This window comes from Plecotus auritus (genome assembly GCF_963455305.1).
Source record: "Plecotus auritus genome assembly, chromosome: 11".
In the NCBI taxonomy this organism is placed as follows: Eukaryota; Metazoa; Chordata; class Mammalia; order Chiroptera; family Vespertilionidae; genus Plecotus; species Plecotus auritus.
Window position 1 is genome coordinate 14,587,758 of NC_137777.1, and position 16,373 is coordinate 14,604,130.

The 16,373-nt window shown below is 47.1% G+C and overlaps 1 protein-coding gene across 2 annotated transcripts in view; it reads right to left on the bottom strand.

Annotated features, from left to right (window-relative positions):
- NCALD (neurocalcin delta) overlaps positions 1-14,754 on the bottom strand; it is a 314,941-nt gene extending 300,187 nt beyond the window's left edge. The window contains exon 1 of one of the 2 annotated variants that reach the window (XM_080647010.1): positions 14,722-14,754. The gene's annotated coding sequence lies outside the window, so the exon portion shown is untranslated. The remainder of the gene's footprint in view (positions 1-14,721) is intronic. The other variant, XM_080647009.1, reaches the window with a different exon arrangement.
- Positions 14,755-16,373: the final 1,619 nt, after the last annotated feature.

Here is a 16,373-nt window from a genome sequence, read left to right on the forward strand (position 1 = left end):
ATTCAATGGACTATTTATTATATGCCCAGTTAAGCATTGTCTACAAAGAATATAAAATCAAATGTAAAATTATTGTAGAAGTAAAACCTCCTTTTCTTTCACTTTCAAAATTTCACTTCTGACACTCATGTGTAAGGGTTTTTTCCCACACCATCCAATTCTCTACCTCTCTGGACACACACAACTGGGTGTGTCCTGTAGCTCAGTTCTGACGAATTACTGGAGTTAACACAGACCCCACAGATTAAGGTCCCAGTCCCACAAGACTTCCCCCCACTTCACAAACCAGTTTGACATTCAACAACTTATTAAAACAGCTCACAGAACTTGGGAAAACTGTTTACTTCCCAAATTACCAGTTTACAGTGGCCTCCCATTGTCCGCAGGACTCCCAATGGACGCCTGAAACAGCTGGTGGTCCCCCACCCTATGTACACTATGTTTTTTCTACACCTACATACCTACCATAAAGTTTAATTTATAAACCAGGCACAGTAAGAGGTTAACAACTAACAATAAAATAGGACTATTATAATAACATGCTATAATAAAAGTTATGTGATGTGGTCTCGGTCCCTCAAAATATCTTACTGAACTGTCCTCACCCTTCTTGTGATGAGACAGCAAAACTAGCGTGAAATTCTTTTTCCCTCTCCACAATTTCAGAGAGAAGATTCGTTCTTACCACAGATCTTAGCAACCTCAGCATACGATTTTTTTTTCCATTCCTTATGAAGTAGAGAACTTTCACTTGTCACTTAAAGGAAGTACTTCATGGCTTCTCTTGGGCGTATCCAAATCGCCAGCATCACTACCCCTGGACTTGGGACCATCGTGAAGTAAAACAAGGATTACTTGAATACAAGCACTGTGATGCCACACAGTCTACTACTTGAGACGGTTACTAAGTGACAGGCAAGGAGCGTATACAGCATGGAGACGCTGGACATAGGGATGATTCAGGTCTGGGAAGGACTCATGAGATTTCATCATGCCACTCAGAATGGTGCCCAATTTCAAATATATGAATTGCTTTTTTCTGGAATTTTCCATTTAGTATTTTAGGACCATGGTTGACCATGGATAACTGAAACTGTGGAAAGCAAAACAGTGGATGGGGGCGGGGGGGGGGAGGGGGGGCGGAAACTAAAGTATTCTACCAAAATACAACTCAGGATCAGCCAAATGGAAGGGGTGCACAGGACAAGGTCTGGAAGGGGCGTGGCGCTTCCGTGCCCTCTCGGAGCTTTCTCTTCAGCCTCCCAGCACCTGGAAGCTCTCCAAACCCCATTGTTTAGAATTTTTATGGAGATTTCATTATGTAGGCACGGTTGATTAAATCGTTGGCCGTTGGTGACTGAATTCAATCTCCAGCCCCTCTCTCCTCCCTGGAGGTTTGGAGAGGTTGGGGGGTGAGATGTACCTAAAAGTTCCAGCCCTCTAATCACATAGTTGGTTCCTCTGGCAACCAAACTCCATCAAGTGTCACCTCCTTAGGGTAAAATCAGATACAGTTGAAAGGGGCTTATTCTGAATAACAAAAGGTGTTCCTTTTTTCCCTATCACTCAGAAATTCCAAGGATTTTAGGAGCTCTGTGCTAGTGACTGGAGACAAGACCAAATATATATATATATATATATATATATATATATATCTTATTATAGCACAATATCACAGTTTGGGACATATGGGTAAATGAAAAAAAATGTGTGTAAATAAAAAAAATCTATACTAATAATAGCCTAGGTGGCATCATACCCTCACATCGTCACACAAGATGGCCGTCACAAGATGGCCTCATACACAGCAGAGGCAGGGCCCAGCGGCTGCTCTGCTCAGTGAGGCCTGGGGGGTCTTATGGCTCTGCACGGCGCAGAGGAGGCCGGTCCCGGCGTCTCCACAGCCTTGCACAGAGGAGGCGGGTCCGGCGGAGGAGGCGGGTCACGGCAGGGTAGGCAGTTGGGGGCAATCAGGTCGGCAAGGGAACAGTTAGGCATCAATCAGGCCAGCAGTGGAGCAGTTAGGGGTGATCAGGCTGGCAGGCAGAAGCGGTTAGGGGCAATCAGGCAGGCAGGTAGGTGAGCAGTTAGGAGCCAGCAGTCCTGGATTGTGAAAGGGATGTCCAACTGCCTGCAGGATCAGGCCTAAACTGGCAGTCAGACATCCCCCAAGGGGTCCCAGATTGGAGAGGGTGTAGGCCAGGCTGAGGGACACCCCCCTGCCCCGCACAAATTTCATGCACTGGGCCTCTAGTCTCTCTATAAAAATAATGAAAAATGGCCCTGGCCAGTGTTTCTTGGTGGTTAGAGCATCATCTTGTGCACCAAAGGATTGAGGTTTGATTCCCAGTCAGAGCACATACCCAGGTTGCAGGTTCAATTCCCAGTCAGGGCATATTCTGGAGGCAACTGATCGATGTTTCTCACATAAATGTTTCTCTCTCTCTCTCTCCCTCTCCCTTCTTCTGTCTCTAGAATTTAAAAAAAAAAAAATCCTAGGGTGAGGTTTAAACAAAAGAAAATCTTTAAGATAATGACAATGTTTCAAATATTGACTCTGGTTGTCTTTGACTATTTGAACTATGAGTGACTTTTTTTTTTTTTTTTTTTTTTTTTTTACTTTTCTACATTGTGCAACTTTTATTTCATGATAATGTCTGACTTTTATATTGGTGGGGGTGAGTACATGAAGGGAGCAGTGCCCGAGATCTGGGAACATATTCTTTAAATAACTGGATTAGAAAAATATAAAGCACAGTCTTCCATTGCTTTCCCAGGAAACTTAGAGGCCAGAACGAATTCTGGTTCTCACTGATTGTCTTCAGCCTCACATGGAAATGGCCATCGTTTCTTCCAAAGAGTGAGTTGGAACATCACAGACTTACCACTTCCCAATCCTCCCCTTCCAACAAGTCACAGAGCAAAAGCCCATCAAAGAGCTCTGACTTTAAAAGTCTCATTAGAAATTTTGGAGCACATGTCTAAAAAGACTTGTATGTGTGCGCACGCAAGCGTCTATTGTCCATCTGCTTCTTCCCCCTTCCTCTAGCTTCAAGGGCAAGACAAACTCCAGGGCAATGATGCAGCAATCTGCCTCCTTTATCCAATGATAAATCTAAATGAGAAATCTATTTCTCAAAATAGAATAACGATGCAAAAGAGTGAGAACGCTGGTCAGGACAACATCCAATATTAAACAACTATAAATAACAACAGAGTCAAGTCCATCTCTCCTCTCAAACTTACCATATAATCCAAGTTAATCATCTCAGATTCTTATCCGTAGTATTCTGGGCCCTATCCCTAACGCTGAATTAGGCTAATTATTTCCCCTTCGAGAGCATGCAATGGTCAGATAAATGTTCAAAATTCCTCACATAACACTACAGAGATATGCATCGTATATACCTTTACATAAATCTTTACAAAAATCTTCCCATCAACATAATGAAACAAAATGTCCCAAATATTAACAATGACTGCCTTTGAATTATGGGTGATAACACTATAATTATGTTCCTAAAAGTGTGGGGGTCAATGAGAGATTCTTAATTTCAATATGACTATGAATACACCCAAGGGTGTTCCCTATTGAAAGGAACTCTCTGTAATGTTTATAAAATTTAAAAATTTAAAGAAAATCATGATCCCCCTCATTTATATCTTTAGTGAATTCAAGTCCTTGCATATCATGTACGGGAGTATTTTCTGAAAGGTGGTGCACTTGTACCTTTGATATTAAAGAGCAGCCACAGCAGCAATATGGCTTCTACATGTAGGACATTGTATCTCAGGCTGAGAGTTTGCCCACTGAGCCTTCTCAGCCTTCACAACAACCCCATGAAGCCGGTATGATTTACTGCCCAGTTGTCACCTTAAGATACAAGCTCCAGCAGGTTGCACAGCTAATAAGTGACTTTCTTCTTATACCAGAAACAACCTTTGCCTAAACCTGGCTTGGACAACCTGTAAGTAAAACAACTGCTGTTAACTAACCAAACAAATGATTATCAATACAGATGCAGTAGTTATACTGATGTAGGTACTGAGTTACTGTGTGTATTTTCAAAAGGGTAACCAGTCCCCAAATTAGAACTAGAGGAAGGAAGTTATACATGGCCTTCCAACAATAGCAACGGGTAAAAAAAATAAACCAATTAAATGGTCTGGTGGAGAAGAAAGGTATAGAAGAGCTTAAAAATAGTTTCCATCCTATCTTTGCTTTAATAATAGCAGATTTGCACGCATTCTCTTGGAAATGTCACCTAGGCAACTCGAAATACAGAAATGTTCATAAAAATATATGTATATAAATCTATTTTTGCCATCTTTTGAACATAAATGATCACTATTGCAAGAAGGGCAATAATCAGGATACTACATGGTGGGGGGGAGAGGTAGGTACAGAAGGAAGTTTTGTCAGTAGGTACCGAGTAAAGGAGTATAATAAGGTATAAAAGCAGGTCTCTGTCTGTATAAGTAGCCCTTACTCATTGCTTCAAGTTCAGGTCCACAAGCGACTAGAAAAGTTAAACATATTTTTTTCTATGTCTTTAAATCTCATGTTTTTATCTCATACACCAAAGGCAGACTAATATAAAAGAAGGTAGGCTGGCAAACTTTTAAACAGGTTTGGAAAACTGCCCTAAGTCTCACTTAGTGTGACTATATGTCCCTGTTCACCTAGGACAGTCCCTGTTTGTGCCTCTTGATTTGATGTAATTATTAAAAAATACTCCTCTTTCACTCCCAAAAGTGTCCCCATGTGAACAATAAATTATATGGTCACCTTATATTTAGCCAAGACATAGTTCTTGATCACTTAACAATATTCATCTACAGGTTGGAAACTTACTAGTAGATTAGTGCCCCGTGGCCCAAAAATTATGAGATAGAATCCCCCATCTGCAGAACAGCACAATCTGGTTCAGAAGATAGAAATAACACCCAAAACCACCGTGAAAACATGAGAATCATCAGTGCAGCCTAGGCCCTAAGTGCCTGAGTTCAGATTAGAGACAAAGTAGACTGTCTCCCCTCAACTGGACATGCCGTAACACTCCGGTAAAAGCGACTGCCCGTTGAGCACTCACTGTAGACCAGGCACTATGCTAAGCATGATCTCACTTCGTGCTCAAAACAACCCTAGAAGCAGAGGGCCATCATTATCCTCATTTTACAGGTGACACGACTCTCCCAACGTTATACCCGAGTATCCAAATGCCTGACTCCAGACACATGTTCTCCCCACTGTGACGTGGACACGTTGCTTCCCAGTTGCCCAGCCTTACCGGAAGTTGGCAGAGCAATCACGTGTCATCAGAGCCATCAGCTTCTCTGAGGCAGTGCAAGGAGTGCTCAAACACTGGTAAAGGGTTGCTGAATCAGGCAGGGCCCAGGCAAGAAACAGAGGGTGCTGTTTAGTCCTACGGAGGAGTCCTGCCGATGAGGCTATTGGGAAGACAGTGGTAAAGGGTTTAGGGAAGCAATGAAGGATCATGCAGGACGAAGGCAGCAGGAAGTCATCGCCGTCCCTAGGCCTGAGTGGACCAGGGGAGGGAGGAGCTAACGGAGCCCACAGAGGGTGGCTGTAAGGAGAGGACATCCGGCAGAAACTGTGACCTTTGCACACAGATGAAGCCATTCTGCCACATGCCACCCGGCAGGAGGGAATGGGAAAATAAACACCCTGGCTCCTCCCACTTTCCCAGCGGTGGGCTGGACCTACCTGTGGTCGAATTAGACCAGAAATCAAAAGACAACGATGGCCATTGATGCCGATGGTAGAGATCAACCTCTCAGGGCACTCAGCCAGGTAGATGAGGAAGAGAGAGGACATGGAGGGGCCAATAAGAGATGTCCAGCCTGTTTGCTGCTCCAAGTGAGGAGAGTAACTGTCCTGGCCACTGCCTGGAGGTCAGGAAGGTCAGCGAGACGATGTCATCCTCAGCACATATGCAGGGCCAGGGCCAGTGCATGGGCAAGTGACCTGTGCGGTTACGCAGGCCCTGTGCTCAGAAGGGCACCACACGTAGTCTCTGCTCTGCTGAACCATCTAGAAATCCTGAATAATTTTTTTTTAACAAGGGCTCCACATTTTCATTTTGCATTGGGCCTCACAAATGATGCAGCAGTCTTGTGCAAGGCAAACCGTTTTCTTCAGCTGGTGTGACTAAATTCTGTGACTCTCACAGTATTCCAGGTATAGTATTCAAAGCCAACAGATCCAGAGTTAATATTAACCAGTGACAGGGATGCAGCGGGATATACAACATAATAAAATGGCAAGACATTTTACTTTTTTTTTCCCCTCTTTCTCCTTTGAAGTCGAACTGCAAAGTGGCTGAGAAACCAAAATTAGCTGCCCCCTGGAGAGAAATGCACCTTAATCACAACTGCCTCTCGGCTGCACAGAGGGAATGGATTTGGGCTCTTACCAAGTTAATGTGATCAATGCAGACAACCAAACAGAATAATTTATGCCCTGGGGTGGATTTTCTTGATGTACCCATTTGATGGGCTATAGCCATCAAATTAGCCAGGTAATTGCCAAAGCCACCCTTGGCCCTGCCTCATGTGCCCCGTGAACACAGGCCCCAGACTGGGGCTCAGTATTGAAAACACATACATAAAAGGCTCCCCGATGGGCCAGCGACATTTATGAACCATGTTTCTAAGCCAATGCTTTTGGAAAGCCTAGAAACCTGAGCCGGTACTGCTCTTGCTTTTCTTTCCCTAAAGTCTCCAACGTCTAGCCTTCCACTGAGTAATTCCAGTCTTAATAGAAGCTGGGAGAGTCTCAGGTGAGAAGCCACAGCAGGGCCAGCGACTGCCCCTCCTCCCATTCATTTCCTCCCAGGCCGCAGCGCAAATACAGCAGAGGAAGCTTCCAGCCTAGACAGGGATCACACGGTTTTTTGACTCATCCCTTCACTTCAGAAATAAGGGAGGGTAGATTACAAGTGTTTTGTTTGCTTTGTTGTTGAAAGTCAGAATAAAATTTCAATGGATCAAATCGAAAGTATTTACAAAACCTCCACGGTGTCAAAGAACCTAGAATCCAGGTGGTAAATCAAGTCTAGGGGCTTCCTGATAGAATTAGAGGATCAAGGGCTGCAGTGTACAATGTTCAGCCCTGCAGTAGGGTGAATGGTGCCCCCTCCCTCCCCCAAGAAGATATGTCTGCATCCTAAACCCTGGAACAGGCGAATGCAACCTATTTGGACAAAGGGTCTCTGCAGATGCAATTAAGGATTGGGAAATAAGATCAACCTGGATTATCCAGATGAGCCCTACAGCCAATGACTGGGTACCAGTAAGAGACGCACAGAGCAGAGAAGGCCATGTGACCCTGGAGGCATAGATAGGAGTGATGCAGCCTGGAGCCCAGAAGTGCGGACAGCCACCAGAAGCTGAAAGAGGCGGGCAGACTTCTCCCCCAGAGCCTCTGGAGGAAGCATGGCCCTGCTGATACCTTGATTTCAGACCTCTGGCCTCCAGATCAGTGAGAAAATTAAGTTCTGCTATTTTAAGCCACCAGTTTGCTGTAATTTGTCACAGTGGCCACAGGAAATGAATACAAGCCCTCAGCCACACCTCTCACGCGTGGCCTCCGCTATACAACCGCCTAGAATGGAAAATATGAGGCCGCCCAAAGCAGCCCAATCCGTTTCACAGTGGGCCGAGTTCTGGCCCCAGAATAGGTCTTGTCCCCAATGCAGTGCTTCATGTATCTGGAGACCACAATAATCTGGCTCCCACAGAGCTTTTTCTAGCTAGAGAGCCCCTCGGTCAAGCCTCCAGGGAAGTGGGCTCCGTCCGGACGCTGGCCACTGCTGGCTACATCCCCTGCAGCCAGGACAGAACAGAGGGCACTACCATCTCTCTGAATGCTCTTCGAGCGCAGCCCAGAGTCTCACTAATGTCTAAGCAGCCAACTGGCAGCTCCTTTGGAACTTTCAACTTAAAGCAAAACAAAACCTACATCTTTTTCACATGAGTTTCAAGCACACACCTATGAAGTACGTGTGACTTAGCAAAAAGAGGGAAATTCTGAGCAGTCGTTTATACATTTTGATAGCCAAGCTAAGTTTGTACAAATCAGATTATTTCCAAAGAATCAAAACACACAGGTTTGGGGGAAACCTAACATTTCAGATCCAACTAAACATACAAAAAAAAATATTCCTGGGTTCAAGTCCCAGCTCTACAACTTGCTAGCTACTTGCCATGGCTAGGTCATATAACCTCTTGATGCTTCAGTTCCCATATGTGTGAAATAAATGTCATCGTAATGACCCATAACAGGTTCTCTCTGCTGGCCCCTCCACACCCACCCTCCTTCCTCCTCCACTCTGCGCTGGGACCTGAGAGGCTCTTTGTACCAGGTAGTCCCTCCCACAACAGGCTTTCTTGCCCTCTGGCTTCTCATTGGTTTGTCCAATTGGGAGGCAGCAGCTGAAGACCAGAGGTGGGAGAAAAGAGTGGCTGGAGACTCATTCACCTGGTGCCTCCCTGACAGGGCACAATTTGGCAGTAGCCATAAAGAGCAATTCCAGAAACTGCCCTCTCACATCACCGCTTCGGGGCTGGGGGAGTAGAGGCTTGCATGGATTGCTAGCCACTCTTGCTGATTCTCCGCAACCTCGCCCGCATCTTTGTGAATGGTGCCTTCATCAAACCTACTTCAGTTATACCCTTTGAGCGGGTCATCTGCCTTCCTACGGAACCCTGACTGGTGAACTCTTAAAAGGGTTTATCAGAATTTACTGGATTAATACTTAGTATTTAGAACACTGACTTGTTCAGAGAACGTGCATAAACGCATTTGCAATCATTATTGTTATTATTAGCAACAGCTGTCGCAGGGGTCCTCAAACTTTTTAAACAGGGGGCCAGTTCACTGTCCCTCAGACCGTTGGAGGGCCGGACTATAGTTTAAAAAAAAAAACTATGAACAAATTCCTATGAACACTGCAGGCCCGGGACGAGTCGGCTGCTAGGCAGGACAGGCAGCGGCACCCGGCGGGCCGGATAAATGTCCTCGGGGGGCCGCATGTGGCCCGCGGGCCATAGTTTGAGGACCCCTGAAAAGAATCCTTGGCCATGAGATAGCTCAGGGCCATATTTACCTTTCTTCCCCAAGTCCAATACAATTTAGTGTGGTGACAATATATGTGTGTGTGTGTGTGTGTGTGTGTGTGTCCTCAGTTGTACAGATGTGGAGAAAACAAGTAGGTTCTCTTCCATCCGGATAATTAAAATAAGTCCCTAACTCCTCTTCTGCCTTCCTCCTCTGCCCTTTCTCTCGAACGTCAGGATCCTTCTGATCATGCAATTGCCACATTCAACAAATATTCAATAGCTACTCACAGCTCTCTGAATGAAATTCAAACTCTCCCACTATCCCTCAGAATTCAATCCTGATAGAATGTATTCAACATTTCACACCCACTAGGATGGCTATTATTTTAAAAATTGAAAATAACATGTGTTGTAAAAGATGTGGAAAATTGAATCCTTGTCTTTTGCTGGTGGGTATGTAAAATGGTGCAGCAGCAACAGAAAACAGTGTGGCAATTCCTCAAAAAATGAAGCATATGCTATAACAATTCTTCTTCTGGATATATTCCCAAAAGAATTGAAAGCAGAGACTGGAATTTATACTTATACTTATACATCCATGTTCACAATAGCCTAAAGGTGGGAGCAACTCATGTGCCCAAGGACAGATGAATGCATAAAAAAAGAAATAAGTTATATACAGGCGGTGGATTTTATTCAGCTTTACAAAGGAAGGAAATTCTGCCATAGGCTGGGATATGAGTGAAACTTGAAGACATTCATGGAATAAGCCAGTCACAAAAGGACCAATCTTGTGTGATTTCACTTATGTAATATACCTAGACTAGGCAAATTCATAGGAACGGAATAGAATGGATGGTGGTCGCCAGGCTGGGAGGCAGAGGAGATGGATGGTTTTGCATAATGGGGATGGAGTTTCAGTTCGGAAAGATGAAGACATTCTGGAGATGGATGGTGACAACCGCACAACAATATGAATGTACTTACTGCACTTAATGCCACAGCTAACTGGTATGATTGAAATGGAAAATTTACGTTGTGTGTATTTAATCACAGTAAAAAGAAATAACGTACTCAAGAACGATGTACTGCTTGACTATGGCACAGAGCTCTGTACTGGGGATGCGTCAGTAAACAAACTAAAAGGTCATTGTCCCCACAGAGAGGGGTCCGCTCCTGCACTTCCCCCACATTGCCCTCATTCCAGTCAACCCGTCCCCTAACTGTGTCTTGCACTTTCACGCTGGAATATAAATTCCTTAAAGATAGGGACCAGTTCTTATTCATCCTATATCCCCAGAGCTGAACATGATATTGAGCATGTAGAAACTGCTCAAAAATATTGACTGAATAAGTAACAACCCAGCCAAAGAAGTCTGTATCTTCTTCCTTTTCTCTCATATCATCTAGCCAGTCAGTACTTAACATTTCTTGAAGTTCGTCTGCTATATTTTGAGAAATAAACAAAGAGAGCTTCATGCAAAGCTCACTTTAAATTCTTCTGTTCAGCCGAAACCGGTTTGGCTCAGTGGATAGAGCATCGGCCTGAGGACTGAAGGGTCCCGGGTTTGATTCCAGTCAAGGGCATGTGCCTTGGTTGCGGGCACATCCCCAGTGGGAGGTGTGCAGGAGGCAGCTGATCAATGTCTCTCTCTCATCGATGTTTCTAACTCTCTATCCCTCTCCCTTCCTCTCTGTAAAATATCAATAAAATATATTAAAAAATAAAATAAAAATAAATTCTTCTGTTCACAGATAATTCTACTAAGTACATAAACTGTGGGTTTCCAATCAGAACCCCACTGTTTGCTAGCCCTTTGTCCCTGGGCAAGCTAATGCGTGCCCCTGAACCTGCTTCCCTCATCTATGAAGTGGGGATGCCACAGTACTATGGTGGAGGTCTGTTGATTTGCAATCCAAAATCCACTAGCCCTTCTCCTGATGACAGCTCAGGAGACCTGTGACCAAGCCCACACCTTAGTAACGTGTGCAACCCCAGCCACAGTAACAGGCCTGGGACCCAATCAAAGCCAGTGGCCACAGCCAGTCACTGTGAGCAGTACTAGCACAGAGGCTCCCTCTTTCTGGCTGGAATTAAAACCCAGACTATGTAAGGCCTGGAGCTCTTACAGCCATCCTAAAATAAAATGGGACTAAACATGGTCACAACTGCAGAAAGCAAACTGAGAAATGTGGGAGAGAAATCAAGTCCTGGTGACGATGCCCGAGTCCTGGATTCAGCCATACTTCAGGTATGGCTGAACTAAGGAGTGATCAGAGCCAAAATAATGTTTCTTTTCTTACTTGACATAGTTTGACAGTTGCGACAGAACTGAGTCCTAATTAAAATAAATATAACCTGGAAAAACATCACAAAGATTAAATGAGATCCTCATGTACATACATATTGCACACCTGATAAATGGAAGCTACTAATGGCAACTGTGGTGATTTCTCCCTTGTTGTGGGAGAAATTTCCTGGCTTCTTCTAGGGATCACTTTCAACTCACCTGCTCTGTCCTGGAATTTGACCTTCACGGATACTCTCTATCATGGTGACTGAGATAGAGATGGTGAGGACAAAGCTTGTCTGCCACCACTTCCTTAACCCACACCCTGACAGACATCACTAATTGACCGCAGCACTCCTTCCTACTGAGTCTTGGATTCACATTCAACCCAGCTCTCCAGGCAGCCACTATCAATCCATCAAAGATGACATGCAAAATGAAACCAATTGTCTCAGCTCCAGGACGGCAGATGGCAGTTTTTCTAGAAAGAACTAGGCAGGATTTGACACATGGTCTCTATCACAGTCTTCTTCGTGTTTTTATTTGTTTACAGCCCTTTAAACATGTAAAACGCATGTTTGTTCTATCAGGTGGATATAACTCCCTGCCCCGGAGCCTTGACCCAGACTCGGAGGCTTTCCCATAGCACCGGGCACCGGCTTACCTCCCTCTTTAGGGCTCCTGGGCGCCCAGTCACGGAGCTCCAGGAAATGCTGCCTCAGTCAGAGTTACCCATACAGAACACACTGAACTGCCCGAAAACTAACAGAGGACTCTGAGGACGGGAGGGTTCCTGTGCTCCTTATTCCAATGCCAGGGCGAGCTGAAGTCCACACTTCCCAACCGAAGGAAGAGCACAACGCCCATGCACGTGGTGACCTTCACCTCTGCCTCCAGGCCAAATCCACTGAACCAACTCCCCTCACAGACCTGGACCCTCATGCCCCACCACCAAATCTGAGATGTCTGACCTCTTTATGAGGGAAGGAAAGAGCTCAGATCACTACATTTCCCCATTGTGAGTCTGACCCCTTACACTTCAAAAAATACCTCTGAAATGGTTCCAAGATAATACGTCACATGTCTTTGGACCAATCTTTGACTCCTTAATATTGCCCAGTTTTTATTGTGGAGTAGTGGATGTAAAGATTGGCTTAGTCCTCCCCTCTGTTATTCTCCATGTTTGTTTCTGCCTTTAGGGAAAAGAACTGAAATTTGCCTGACTGGTGTTCCTTTATTCATTCAACAAACATTTACCGACATTCACAAGCCATCTCTCAAGGCACTTAGATGGGAAAGACTGATACTCGATGATGATGTGAGAGGCACGTGTAGGGTGACGTGCCGGCATGAAGCAGGGGCAGCTGGGGGAGGGGTGCCGAGAGCTCTGCGGGGAGGCAGTGTCCCGGGAGTGGAGTAGGAAGAATGCATAGGAGCTGACCACACAAGGAAGGGTGGGAGGGTGACAGGTGCTGAGACTCAGTAGCTTGGGCGGAGGCTACCTCGGGGGAGGCTTAGGAGAGGAGGCTGGTGAGGAGACAGGGTGGGGCCATGAAATCCCAGGGAGTCTGACCACTATCCTGAAGGCCACAGAAAACCTCTGAAGGAAGTTAAGCAGAATGGCAAGCTTAGATTTTTATTTTCAAAACAAGTGTTCTAGTTGCAGCTTAGAGAACAGGCAAGGAGCCCAGTGTGAAAGCAGTTGGAGCAATTCAGGCAAGAGGTCATGAGGTCATGAACCAAATTGGTGACAACAACAAAAAGAGCTCACATGTGTGCGGCACTTAATAATGACAAAGCACTGTGAGAAGTACTTTCTGTGCATTAACTCATTTTGTCTTTACAACAAGCCTGAGATACCAGCCTCATGTCACAGATCAGGAAACAGAAAGGTAAGGTAAGGAGCCCATGGTCTGGGAGCTATTCGTGTCCCAACTCAAATCCAGCAGTCTGGCTGCAGTCCCCTCCTCCCAGCCCACTCTCCTGGCACACGCCTAAGCGTATTTAGGACTGGACCCTGAGTGGCTTAAATGAGGGAGGCTCCAAGCCACTTCCAGGGATCTGTCATGGGTACCTGAACGTTTGGGTTTCATCCTCCTGAAGAAGCCCTTCCCCAAGTCTGCATTTAGCTCCCCATACTCCTGCCTTCAGACCACACCCCCTTCTCCTCTGCAATCCCTGCACCCTGCAATTGATCCTAAAACACAGGCTTCTTTCTGTTGGAGTGAAAAACACAAGCATCGCCCGTTGGTCTGAGGAACCCCATCAGAGAACCCTGCTCTTGGCACTATAGCTCTTTAAGTCTGTTATTTTCAAATCAGACAGAACCGGGAAAACTCGGAGCAAGCTGGTGTGGTTTCCTCCTCAGCGAGCAAGACCCTGGCAGCCCGGCCCCTGCGTTTCACACTGTTGTCCCATGAACGATGTGTACCAGCCTTCGAGGCCAGCGGTGAACACACTTGGCCCGCCTGGCCTGCAGCCTCGGACAGACACGCAGGAAGAACGCGTTCCTGAAGGGAGATCTTTAGACAGCCAAATGGCTTTCTTTCTCGGCCGTGGAAGTTAAAGCGAGCATCTGCAGCAAGAAACTTGTGTATTTCCTGCGGACAGGGAGACCTCCTGCCCCTCCCGGCCGATACAACCCCCTTTGCACATCCTGCTTCTCTGAAGCTAAAAATAAATCAGTATGCACTGAAAACTACCCAAACACTTCTCCCCAGCACACCCCTTCCCGAGTCCCCGAGGGCACGAGACGCAAGTCGTTCAGGTCCGGAGTCCAAAACACAGACCACTGCCTCCTTTGCGTTCGACTCCTGCCTTTCGCTCGCTCCCCAAGTCCCCTTCCCAGGCCTCCACCCCTCGCACACGCCTTCTGTGGCGGCTCACGGCCCACTACGAAGGCCCGGGAAGCAGGGAGCGTCCCTCGACCTCGACCCCAACCCCCGTCCGGGAGGGATGCTCCAGAGGTCCCCCGGCCACCAGGCTCACGAACGCCCCCTTCCGATCCAGCGCGCCCCCATCCTGCCTGCCCCGCGCGCCTCTGCGCGTCCCTCGCCAAAGTTGCTCTCTCCCTCTCTGCCATCCACCTTTAGGGTCTTGGGTTTTGTTTTCTTTTCCCTCAGAGGCACTGACTGGGCGAACTGAATCAGGGCAGGGCTGCGGGGACAGGTCCCCAGGACCGCGCGCTCTTCGCTCTTCGTGCCCACCCGTGCGCCCGCTGCGCCCCTAGTGCGCCAGTCCCCGCCGCAGCCGCTCCCGGTGCCACCGCCCCCCGCATGCCCGCCCCGGCTGCACCTCTGACCCCGCTCCGGCTCCAGAGAAGCGGAGGGCAGGCGCTGCGACTCACCGCCTTGGCTGCTCCTGGCGTCTGTGTCGCCGCGGGCGAGGCGGCGGCAGAGGCGTCGGCAGCGGCAGCGGCAGCGCCTTCCCTCCGCCCGCCCCCCTGGACAGCACAGACGCCTGCCGCGCCCCCTCCCCAGCCTCCCTCCTCCCCACTGCGGCCCCGCAGGTAGCCTCCCCCAAGGGACAGGGAAGCCAAGCTGAATTGTGGGGTTTGCAGGTGCAGTCGGTGCCCCCACCTGGCCCCGGGGCAGCCGCCGGGTTGTACCCCCTGTCCTAGCCCACCGCCCAGGTTTCAGGCTGGCTGCACTGGCACGTTCCAAGGGGTCTCATGTGGTCGTGGGGAGGTCAGATTCAACCCACAGCACCTTCTTTTAGGCTTCAATTGGGGCGGGGGGAGGGGAAGAGGGGGGTGGCTGTAGTCCCTGCTGGTTGCAGTGAAGTTCAAGGCGGCCTTGGAAGGACATGCTCACAGTGCCAGGGGGCTGCTCTGGCCTAACCAGTGTTTTCTCTAGTCAGAGCCTCTGTGAGCCGTCTAGGGGTGGCTTAACAAAAACTCGGGAGGAGGCCGGTGTCCACTCCAGGATGTCACCAAATCTTCCATCTCCACTGGAGATACCCGAAACAAATGTCAGTTCATTCAACCAACATTGATTGAGTGGCTGCCAGCACATGTTTTGTCTTGCTATGTTGGCCACTCATGACCTGTCAAAAAGCCACTGAAACTTCTTGTGTTTGTCCGCCCCAGAGACATTTCCAGAACCCATAGCAGGTCTCAGCAGCAACTTAGATTCATTGATTTAAAAATTTGCTGGGCAGCCAATCTATGTTTCTCTATCATCAATGTTTCTCCCTCTCTCTCTTCTCTCCCCCTTCCTCTTTCTCTCTCTCTCTAAAAACCAATAAAAGCATTTTTTTTAAAGTTTGCTGATTAAAAATAACAAAAAGGCACCATGTAAAGCGGTAAAGTCACCAAAACCTGTCCATGTTTGCTATGATGATTACAAAATCTTTTAATATGACTAGTAATAGAAATGACAGTTACATGTAAGTCCAAACAGCTGCAACTCTGATTTGAAAATCAAGTAAAAGGTTCACCCTCCTCTTCAATTCTGCCTTCAATTTCCTAATCGTTTACTCCTTCGGGCAATATTTGAAAAACAAAGAGGCCAGTAAACCACTCTTGGATACTAAAACTTTTGTGTGGATCCCATACATACACACTGGAACCACCTAGGGAGTCGGCTTTTTGTTTTGTTTTTTAATGCGAGGCCTAGGCCTCACCCCCAGAGATTCTGATTTAACCGGTCAAGGGTGCAGCCTTGCCTGGGATGTTTTTCCGTGGGCCCCAGGAGATTCTCATGTACAGCCAGGGTTGGAAACTGGGGATTAGCCAATCACCAAACAGGGCCTGAGGCAATGGGATACCGAAGAAGGAAGTTTTGAGGCCAGGAAAGGTCTGAGCAGGTGTTGCCAACTCAACTGTCCCTAAGGGATTCAGAGGCGGTAACAGAGAAGTGACTGAGGCTGGGCGTCCAGGGCAAACTGGGAGGGGCTTCATGCCGTCAAGAGGACAGGGTCATTTTCTACACGGGAAATGCAGGTCCAGTGCGGCCACCAAGTTGGGCATTTCTTGTTTTTTTCATTTGGTTTTGGTTT